Source organism: Cryptomeria japonica, chromosome 6 (assembly GCF_030272615.1).
Source record: "Cryptomeria japonica chromosome 6, Sugi_1.0, whole genome shotgun sequence".
In the NCBI taxonomy this organism is placed as follows: Eukaryota; Viridiplantae; Streptophyta; class Pinopsida; order Cupressales; family Cupressaceae; genus Cryptomeria; species Cryptomeria japonica.
The window spans coordinates 480,399,228-480,412,060 of NC_081410.1; positions in this window are offsets into that span (position 1 = coordinate 480,399,228).

Sequence of the window (12,833 nt, forward strand, 5' to 3'; positions counted from 1 at the left end):
TTCTCTTCATCTTCTTATATTTTAAATTAGTGATCTCTCAAACCTCTTTCTTCTTTAGATGTTTTGATTAGATAAAGTCAGAGAGGGCCCAAACCCTTACGTAAAAAAAATGTGGCAGAAGACTTTAGGGATCTCATGAGGAGTGAGAATACCCAACATTCTCTAACTAGTAGACACAACAAAAAACCAGAACCAACCAAAACAAAATGGACAAAAAAGTAGACAAAACAAAACACGACTAGTGCCAAAAAACAAGACCCACGAAAGATGCAAACCAATGGTCTATAATGTGGGGGTTTTAATTGCTTTCCAATCCTAGCTAATCTCCTTGACCTTCTCATGGAAAGATAGTCCTTTAATCATACCCTTGGCTAGAGTAGTAGCATGAAACTTAGAATTTACCTTGACAATGGTCCCAGTTGTCTCGAGGGTAGCACCAATCACAATCTCCATTGACAGCTTCCTTTTTCTATATCTTCACTCAAGCTCTTTCTAAATAAGGTCTACATGGAAGCCAATTTTTTACGCACCATATCCCTATTGTTCTTTTCCATCTCTTCCAAAAAAATTCAGTGTTTCCTAATTACCTAGGATTTCAATGATGGCCCTAGCCATTTTCTTTCTTTCTTCTATCAGGGTGAGTACTTAATAGTTTAGTTATTTTGTGTAATTTCATTATTTTAGTGTTTTAGGCCTATTGTGTTAGAGGTCCATTTTCTTGGTTTTTGTTGTTGGTGAGCTACAGGTTGGCTGTGTGTTTCCTATTGCATGTTCTTTGTACTTAGAGTTTCAAGGTCCCTTTAAATTCTCATTTTTTCTCAATCAAAAACATATTCATGAAGGAATTATTAATGAGAATGAAAAATGATCACTTTAATAACACTTTTTAAATATTAATATCAATCAAATTTCTTTTTATCATGAATGGAATTTTGTTCTTAAATCTAGGGTACAATCTCAATAATATAAATTAAAAAAAAATGCAAAATATTTTTGTTGATTTTTAAATATTGAAAATGTCAAAAGATTTTTAAATTATAAAAATTAAATCATATTTCATAATATTTTATTTAAGTGACATATTTATATTTCTTTTTCAATAATTCATCATATTTATTACATAAATATTAATAATGTTATAAAATAAAATTATATATTTTTTTGTCATTTGGTATAGTACGATTGTGAAATTGTGGCATTATTGTCGAAGGCACCAATGTTCAAACTCCTACTGGACCATTGTAAATATAACATTGTACTCTCATGATCTATTTCATTGATATGTGCTTGCAAATCTGAATTGTTTACATTGATATTTTAAGTTAATATTGAAAATAAGATCCTTTTTGTGATCTCAGTTACTTGGCCAGACTAAAATTATTGAAATACCTATTAAAAAAAATTATAATTTTTGAAAACCAATAATTATTTGATTTATTGGTAGCAATTTTGTAATAGTTTATACTTTTGATAGACTAATTGATCCCCTTGTTTGGATGATTTTGATTTTCTGGTTCTGCTTCCTATTTTGGCTTTAACAGATTCCATGTCTTTAATGTTTATTTTCTACTCTATTTTAATATATTCTAGCCTTGACCTGTCATTGAGCAAACAAATAATAAACTAATTTATTGAGCAACCATCATTGAATTGAACCAAATGAATAAATATGATGAAAACAGTTTGTATTTTTCTTTCTACAATAATAGTTGTAGCATCTACTTGCCTTATTATTCTGATATCTGAATCGAAGATAGAAATAAAGGTTGCTTTATTATGTATCCATTACATATAAAAAAATTGAAAATATTTTTTAATATTACAATTTCTCGCTTATTTTCAAGCTGTAATAACCCACTCTACATAACCCAAGAATTTTCGACCATTTTTATTTTATTTACTTATTTAGTCTTTTGTGTTTGATTCAGTCACATACTCTAGGCATCTATCCATTTGGATTAGGCATTCATCCATCCGAGATGAGCATCTAACCATATGGGTTAGGCATCTGTCCATATGGGACAAGAGGTTTCATCTATCCAATATGGGATAGCCATCTACCCATACAGGGTAGGCATCTATCCAACTTGGGATAGGAGGTGCTCTGGCCAGAGACTTAGACTCATCGGGACCATTTGGGTCTCGAGTCACTCACTAAGTACTACACTCCTCTAATAGGAGTGCATCGAGGTCGCTGTCCTTAGGAGAAATCAAAATAACATAATGTAAGCATGAATTCTACCTTGGAATTTAGCTTAAAGCCTTGGGAAGTCAAGCGAATCCATACGAGATTCCTTCTGAGTATGCATTGAATTACTTTTTCCTTTATTTTCCTTATCTTTCAATTAGGAGGATTTGTAATCCATCTATTATACCAAATCCTAGACCCCATCCTGAACACCTGAGTACTAGGGACAACTTCATCCCTAGACTGCCTACATACCCGTTTCGGCACGGGATCAAGGCGTAAAGTATGTAGTTCTATTTTCTAATCTATGATTTAATGTAAACTATTTTGGTGGGTATGCAACCCTTTCTAGGGTCAATGTCCCAGACAGTTTCTCTTTGGTTGCTACCAACGATGGTAGCTTTAAGCAAAGGCTCAAGGTGGCCTATTTCTTGTGGCCTAAAAAATCTAGGTCCTAATGCCTATCATAAGTGTCACCCTTGACCCAATTGTCAATTGCCAATAATTATTCAAGATTAAGCCAAGTTTATAAAAGCATTTCACTCAATCAACCCTAAAGGGGTTTACTAAGGTTTAACTAGCGGATGTAAATTCATTCAAATATTATCTTATTAGATTATCAATCCAAGGGGGATTACCTGCCCCTTGGATTTTAACTTCCAAGTGTCCCTTATTACTCTCCGATGATTTATAGGGACGATGCCACAAACATCATTTATGCAGCTTTATTAGGCGTTAAGTGTAGTAGTTCAACGCGACGACTTTACTCGTAAGCATGACCAAGGAGCACCATAGATACCGAATGCTGCTAAGGTTTTGGTTTCAACTCCACTTATTTAGTTATCCAACTAGAAATGAACCATAAGTTCACGAAAGCTTGAATAAAATTTTACTTAACAATTATGAAACTTTTACATGGAAAATTAATTATTCCTTGACATTGAAAATAAGATATAATCGAAAGGAACATTTGTCAAGAATGAAAAATAAATAAATCAACTACCTTGGAGTAACATTCTCGTGAAAATAACTATGATAAAGAAATTCTAATTCTTGAACTAAATACATGAAAATTCCAATTTCTTGAAAGCTAGGATACTTGTAGGAAATAGCTTACAAAATGATTTGAATTAGTAACTGTTACACTTTTAATAAGCTCTTAATACATGAAGGATATTGAATTGCTTGCAAGAAGGCTAGCAACCAATTTAGTGCCTACTTGCTTGAAGGGAACAGATCTTGATAACCATATTACCCATGTTTAAAATATGAGGTTAGGAGAGAGACATATTTCTTGATAATTAACCAGTAAGAATAAGGCTCCTAATTAATACCAATTGATCTACCTTTAATCAACCGTTATGAATATCAATTTTTTTTAGTTAACCAATATGAACACGATTGTCAAATAATCCCAATCAATTCACTTTTAATTAACAAATGAAAATAATTACAATCAATTCATTTTAATTAACCAATATACAAAAAGTTCCTAAGCAATTCCAATTAATCAATATTCCAATTAACCAATATACAAAAAGTTCCTAAATAATTCCAGTTAACCAAAATACAAAAAGTTCCTAAATAGTTATAATCTTTGTCTAGTTGCTTTTGAGCCAATGCCAAAACCTTCACAACATTATAAGGAGCTAACTAACTAACCCTCCCACTTGAAGAAATTTAACCCTTGGTTATTTAATAACTTTATCAATCTCAAATTCTTGGATGGGAGCTAAGGTTCCCTCCTAGATCTTCCTCAATTAAAATTGTTGTTTAATATTCTAAGTGATCATGGAAAGGGATTCTCAAAACCCATATTAAGGCAAGAATCCAACAATAGGAAATCATAACTCATTCATCTTCGAAGCTAAGTTTCATTAGACATTTACAATGAAAGACGAAAACCTGATTTGAGGTTCGCAAACTAAGACAAGTCTCATGGTAGAATGATTTCAGATTTGATAATATAGATGATATAACAATATAGATTATACCATGCAAATTGTATGAAGATTTGTTATGAGGTTCACCCCTACATTAAATGGAATTTCCCTCTTTTACTAATCTTATGTTTTCTTAAGGTTAGAAAATAAATTTGACCATTATTAGGTTTGACTATACTAAATACCTTGTTTATTTTGCATCTTGGAATCTAATAAAGAGCAATCCAATATTCAACCTACTACTACTAAGATATTTATATTCAAAATGAGGACTATGGTAACTTCAATTATGCAACTTGCATGATAATCATAAATATGTATTTGGTATGATGACAATAAATATGTAACTTGCATGACATTAAATTTGTCTTTTTCTAATTTTACCCCCCTTTTAAAATAATATTGATACTTAGGTAAGAAAGGAAATATCAATCTAAATTCATGAAATTAATGAATCATCCAATTAAATAAATCTACATTAGTTAAAATTCATTGTGAAGAATTTAAATTGTTCATTCCTATCTAAGTTTTCCAATCACTTGACAAATGATTTCCCATTTATCTAATCTAGATTCAATTGTTGGGACCTATTTCCAATTTTAATCCCTCTTATAATTTACAAATAGTGGTACAACAAAATTTGATAAATTAACAATCCTTTTCTATGTATGCATTTTCATATTATTAAAATTAATAATTATAAAAAAATATTAAAATTAGTGTTAACATAATCTTACTATATTAATATTATTAATAAATTATTATATTTTTATTTTATTTAAAAGTTATTAATACCCAATCTTACTTTGATTAAGTTTTATTCATGGAAATAATAACTATTGATTTATTTATTAGTGGTTAAATAAAAAATAAATATAGATAATAGTTGTATGATGAAATTACAGAGTTACAAAGAATGATTTTCTGGAGGCATCAACAAATTTCACATATTCCTGAGATGCATTTTTTTTGAAAAGTTTTATTTACAGAGAATAATTATCAGGAGGCATCAGCAGATTTCACGCATTCTTGAGATGTATTTTCTTTTTTTTGAAAAGGTTTATTTACAGAGAATGATTTTCAGGAGGTATCAGCAGATTTCACACATTCCTGAGATGTATTTTCTTTTTTTTGAAAAGGTTTATTTATAGAGAATGATTTTCCAGAGACATTGATATAAAACAATAATTTAATAAGGGGTTTATTTAAGAGAATGATTTTCTGGAAACATTGATATAAAACAATATTTTAAGAAACAGATTTCTCAGAAAGGAAAATTTCAGAGAAAATAATTTACACAAGGCACCAATAATTTGTTGAATAGATTTTTGAGAGAGAGTAGTTTTATTTCATTCTTACAGAGAATATCAGATACATTTGAAAACTTCCTTTCCTACAATCACAAAGAAGTAGACTACTCACAGAGGAAAAATAATGGAACAAAAAGAAATACACACAATTGATCAAACCCTCATTCAAAGAGAAATAAGCTTCTGGTGCACAACTTTATAATCCCAGAGAGGTAGAAACAAAAATTCACTATTAAGAAATAAGAATTTCATTTGATTGATCAAACCCATGAGTGAGTGAAAGATTTAATCACAGGAAAGAAAAAGAATAAAAATAAGAAACAAGATTCATACATAGGAAATTAATTTTTTTATTCACAGGAAAGAAAAAGAATAAAAATAAGAAACAAGATTCATACACAGGAAATTAATTTTTTTATTCACAGGAAAGAAAAGAATAAACACAAGAAAACAAGATTTTTGCATGGGTAATTAATCTCTATTCACAGAGAGAAGAATTAATTCTTGGAAAAAATAACTAAATAGGAAAAAGAGTATTTTTGCACAAATCTAGAATTAAATAGAAAAGAAAGCAAAAGCAAGATCTCTTTCCTTCTTTTTCCCTAAAGAAAATTAATTAAATAAATATATATCCTTACATGCACTTTTAAGGAGAAAAGGTTTACTTTTTCCCCCCCCTTTTTTTTTTGAAACAACAAATATATATATATATATATATATATATATATATATATATATCTCTTTCCTTCTTTTTCCCTAAAGAAAATTAATTAAATAAATATATATCCTTACATGCACTTTTAAGGAGAAAAGGTTTACTTTCCCCCCCCCCCCCCTTTTTTTTTGAAACAACAAATATATATATATATATATATATATATATATATTCTTTTTTTGAATTAATAGAATTTCCTTTATTAATTTTTCTAATTAACTAAGATGGTAGATATTTTATATGAAATAAATTCTAAGAGAGAAAATAAACTATTTATTACAAAATACAAAGTTCACGTATGTCAATTAAAAGAATGTGAAGAGAGGAGAACCTGGATACTCGAAGCTCGATGTAGAATCCCCTCCAAATTCTTTAAGCTACCCTCCCTTGATCCTTCCTAGCAACTTTGTGAAATTTCTTGAAAACAACTACTTAACAATCCTACAATGAAATGTGACTCAAAGAGAAACCTACTACTTTCAATAACTTGAGAAAATTTTCTTTCTTCAAAATAACCAACCCCCTCTTTTCAAAAACTTGCATACATTATATAGAAAAGATCCATCAATTCCATTATCAAGAGAATTAATTGAAAGAAATGATTCTTTTCCAATATTGGATCCATGCAAAATTGATTAATATCTTAGCGGGGGGAGTTACATGCAAGGAAATTAAAGAATGAAGATTCATCTAGAAGCTTCTAATTTCTCCTACAACATGTGCTAAATAACATATTGAGAAAATAAATAATTAATTTATTGCAAAAATGATTGTTGACATAGTGGGGGTTACATTTGACCATGAATTTAAAATTCAAATTTGAATTCTCCTCCATTTTATCAAAAATAAATTTTGTAACTGCCTTGTCATAAAAAGAACTATGAATAGAATTATTCTTGTCATAGAATAATTTATAACTCCTATGTCATATACTTGCTAAATATAATTTTTATTCCTTGATATTTTGAATTTGAAAATTGCTTTTCTAGAATCTTCTTATTTCTCCTACACCATGTGCTCAATTAGAATATTGAGGAAATAAATAATTTCCAAGTAAATTATGACCTCACGAGTTTGTCACCACTATTTAATTCTTCTTTTTATTTAAAACTTCAACCTCATTTCAATTTATCTTTTCTTTCTAACATTACTCATAAAATTAATATAATAATAATAATAGCAAGTCATTTCGAGTGCCAAAAAGAGGGTTATGACACAAGCAAGAAATAAAATTGTAATCCTTGTGCCCCCACAACCTAATCAATGATTTTGATAGCTACAACATATACGACCCTTCCCTTCGTAGGCTTATCAATTTGACCAAACCTGCTTATGTTTTTTATTTGTTCATTGTATGCCCAAAGATGATTGGAGTTAGGCTTATTAGTCAAATGTTATTCTATAAATTTCTTTGTTATTACCCACCATAAACGTGGGCAGCTCAATTGTTGACCACAACAATCCATGACAACTTCTACTTAGTGTGGATTCCATGCAATTTAAATGAAACGAAAATGATGGAGGAATACCTATTCTCATATAAAATCACACAAATATCATTACTACACATTACTCCAACTTTTGTGGCCAAGCAATACAAATTTCCCCTAAATTCCAGATTCATCTCTATCTGCAACATTTCTATAAACTTCTCCAAAATGGGTTTTTTCAGATTTGTGTAGAGTTGTGTGAAATTACCCGCTACAAATTATGTGTTCCCTGAATAATAGGGAAAGCATGATTATAATGGAAAGAAGATGAAGGATTCAAGTGAGAAGGAAAAAGGTAGTTCATGCAGTGCCCCAATTGTGGTATCATACTTCCCTCTTGGCTCCAATCTCTCTCACCTCTAGTCTACTCTATTCCTAGTAGATGGTAAATATTGTTGTGGAAGCCGAAGCATAAATCTAGAAGATTAAATATTGCAATACAAATTAGTTGCAAAGAAATAATAAAGAGAAAAAATGAAATAATAGAACAACACATAAGATACTAATTTACGTGGTAAAACCTTGACAAAACATCAAGGAAACATCCATTGGGCAAGGGTATCAATATTATTATTGCTTGAAGAAAAGTACAATTACAAACTCCACAACTAGCTACCACTACCAGGTGCTACTATCATGTTTATAAACAAAATTTATAATTTACAACAACATCTTAACAATTGCTCTTTTGATCAGCAATCCACACCAATTGCTCTTGCAATCTACAATTGATTACTTTTCCTCAACATTGCCTTCATGACAACAAAGATATATAGAATATCTCTAAACTAGAATCAACATACAAAATAGAAATAACCTCCTCAATTCCATTAAAGAAATTAGGAACATTCCCACATGGCCTCCTTTCCTTAATTCCATAAAAGAAATTAGGAACTTGCTCACAAATAAATAATGTTATTCTAAACCTAAGACTAAATTAGAAACTTCTATTGTCTTCTTTTGTTGCAAGTAACCAACAATTGTTGTCATAATCCAACAATCTCCACCTTGACAATAATTTTCCTGATACCTATTCATGCCCTACAAAGGTATAGGCTCTTCGGACTTCATACTGAAATCTCAACACAAGTCTCTAATCATAAGAAAAATCCAAGCCTCACATAAATCTCCATGTACACATGAGCACATACAACTGAGCAATGTATGCTAAACTCCAAATGCAACATTTTAGTCTCATCAAGCTCCCAAGCAAACGACCAATGTACGAGCAATTCCACAAAAATTGAAACACATGATCAACTGTCAATGTTCCAACCTCAAAAATCAAGAACCTTACCATGACATCATGATCTATCATCTCCTCAAAGGAAGATCAAACCCACAAATTTTAAAAATAGGAAAGCTGAAAAACCTAACAAGTTGTCCAGGAGCATTCAAGCTATACCAACTCCACAACTTAGATCCAGCCAAAGGATAATCATCTTGTGCTTTCATATAACCATGGGCTAAAACTATAAACCCATAAGACACACTCTAGTCTATTCCATAAGATTGTTGTTGTTTCCTCTCCCAAAATATTGAAAAGAGCCAAAACTAGATATTCTTGGCTTTTGCCAAACACATCTATAGGTTTCTCTAACTTCCCTACCAATGCCTCATGGAATCCTTGTTGCACTAACAAATCATGCATCTTAAGCTTCCATAGCTCAAAGTTATTATTTTCATTAAATCTATCCACCTCAAACCTTGCATTCGAAACCTTTGCCATTTGATGTTCAAAAACACAACACCAAATACTTATACGATCGCTCCAACAATAATTTCTCTAATCACAAGAGAACTCCAAACCTCACTTGAATCTCCATGTATCCATGAGCACATGCAACTAATCAATCCATGCTAAGCTCCAAATGCAACATCGCACTCTCATCAAGCTCCCAAGCAAATGACCAATGTACTCAATGCCATACTAACTTGGCATGCACTCCATGCAAGTTAAACGAAACAACTATGATGGGGGCATGCATATTACAATATTGTGACCTATTGTGAGAACGTTCATATAAGTTCAGATGAACAATCTCTACTTCCCATTACAATATTGTGAACTACAACTTTCCTGCAAATTTCAATCATTGGGCAAACATACATACATGGCCTCCTTTCCTTGATTCCGTAAAAGAAATTAGGAACTTTCTTACAAAAAAAATTGTTATTCTAAAGGTAAGACTAAATTAAAAACTTATATTGTTTTGTTTTGTTGCCATTAACCAACAATTATTGTCATAATCCAACAATCTCCATCTTGACAGCAATTTACCTGATACCTAGATTCATGCCCTACCAAGGTGTAGGCTCCTTAGACATCCTACTGAAATCTCAACATAAGTCTCTAATCACAAGAGAACTCCAAACCTCACCTGAATCTCAACATAAGCCTCTAATCACAAGAAAACTCCAAACCTCACCTGAATCTCCATGCATCCATGAGCACATGCAACTAATCAATCCATGCTAAGCTCCAAATGCAACATCACACTCTCATCAAACTCCCAAGCAAATGACCAATGTACTCAATGCCATACTAACTTGGCATGCACTCCACGCAAGTTAAATGAAACAACTATGATGGGGGCATGCATATTACAATATTGTGACCTATTGTGAGAACGTTCATATAAGTTCAGATGAACAATCTCTACTTCCCATTACAATATTGTGAACTACAACTTTCCTGCAAATTTCAGTCATTGGGCAAACATACATTTCATCTCTATTTGCAAAGTTTCTATACATTTCTCCATAATGGGTGTATTCGGATTTGTGCAGAGTTGCTTCAAACTACCCGCTACAAATGATGTGTTCCCTGAAGACCAGCAAAAGCAAGATGATAATGGAAAGAAGATGAAGGATTCTACTCACAAGAAAAAGGGCAATTCATGAAGTGCCTCAATTGTTGTTTCGTACTTCCCTCTTGGATCCAATCTCTCCCGCCTCTAGCCTCTTTCTTTTTCTTTACTCTCATTACTTCAATTGGTTGGAGGAGTTTTGATGGTTCAACAATTCATCGAACACAGTGTGAACAATTACAGATGCATGCCCAGTAATTTCATGGTAATATGTGGGTACTTGATCGACACTAGAAGAGATTTGGCCGATCCTTTTAACATCCAAATTGTATGAAAGTCAAGCAAATCTTCATATGGCTTAGCAAGAGCAAATCCCTACTGAATTGTTACTTCTAAATCTCAAATATTGCTATAATACTTCTGGTTCAGTAATAATTTGTAGGAGAGGCTTGATTCAATGACCTTATTGTCATGTGCAGAAAGCCTTTGATATATAATTTAACATTTTGAAATAACACCATACTCTCAGGTATTACATTGATTTATCCATTGAATGGTCAAAGCTTGTCTGGGATGATTTTATCAGTTTGATCAAAGTAGCTCTTTTTTTCTTCCAGCAATGCAACGATGACAACTACATCATAAACTTGACTTTTACTGCGCTGGGTAATAGTAGTTTTGAAGGTCTTAATTATTCTCTTCTTTTCAAGAAAGAAATAAAATTGTAGTCCTTTATGGCCCCACATGCTAATCATTGATTTTGATGACTGCAGCATATACTGCCCTTCCCTTTTGTAGGTTTATCAATTTGACCAAATCAGCACATTTTTCATACATTTATTCATTGAGTGGCCAAAGATTATTGCAAGCGGGTTTATCAGTTTAAGGAAAACACATTTTTTCTTTAGCGATGGCTGGAACATATATTTGTCTTGAATTCCATGTTAGTTTGCTTTCAATCAAGTAAACATTATTATTCCAACCACTTCCATAAGAAACTGTTCTATCCAACGAATTGACTATCCAACCACATTAAAGCTACTAGTTGCATGAAAAAAGCACACTTTGTTGGTACAATAGAAAGTCGATACATTGTGTTTACGTGCAGAGGGTTGTTTGAATATGATATAGCCAATAATGACCGGCAGAACAATCATAACACCTGATATCCCAATAAACAAATGGATGAAAACCAAAATGAATGGTAGAATTGAATCCTTGCTTAAAGAGAATAAGCTACAGTTATGGTGTTTCACAATTCCATTTAACATCATTAAGCTCAAAGTAACATTTGACACACAAATATCCTGCCTAAGATGAGTGACAAACAAAAATCTTGCCTAAGATGAGAGAAGAACAATGCTTACAAATTATTAACATGTTCATAACATAACTCATATTCCCCTAAGATATATTGAATGATATTTATATTCAGAATATCTTCTAATTTGTTATCAACTGCAAAAGTTACAATGGTTGTTACAAAGTCAAATCTAGCCACTACAATTTGGTGATAGAATTGGGACAAATACAAAATTGGCCTTTTATCTAAGCAAATAAAGATGAAAAGAAAAGACATAAAGATGAGTTAAACATAGCTAGGTCAAACATGGATTAAGACTTGGGTCAAACTCACATAAACAAGAAAGATCAGCAAATTAGATTCACCCACCACTTCACAAAGGTTTTGATCTTTTAATAGTAATTCATGTACCATTACAAATAAGCATTTATTGGGGTAAATTTTAGTATGTCCTAGTGAAGGAATTAATAAATTTGTTGTTAAGATTAGAAAAATAATTATCATAGAAAGAAGGTACAAACATTTAAGGAGGAGGGTGACATGGAAAAACTAAATTTGACACATGAAAGGTCTAAAAGATACTACACAACACTTCCACTTGGGATAAATTACTTAAAGATTATATTTATTGACTGGAGTGATTGGAAGTAGCATTGTATCAATTTTGTTTAATAATTTTTTTAGAGAAAGTAATATAGAGATTGTTTTCCTTGCTAATTATGGGGTATCAATTCTCTTGTATGGTCAATATTGATAGAAAAGAATGGGAGATTTATATTCTTTCCTAGTGTGACCAGTTGCAATGCTGCCCCTAAGACAATGCTAATTTCAGCTTCTCTTGAATAAATTGTTTTATCTATTTGCAATGGGTTATAATGGTTTTTCAAATGGTTTCTAATGGATTATTGGTGGTATGCTATAGACACATACATTCCTAGTCCATGATTTCTTAGTAAAATTGAAAGATCAAATTGCAAATATGACTATGCGCTCATGGATCCTATGTACATTCCTACCATATTATGAAGAAGGTCATAAGATGGCTCAAAAATGTGAGAGGCATGGTAGAGAATG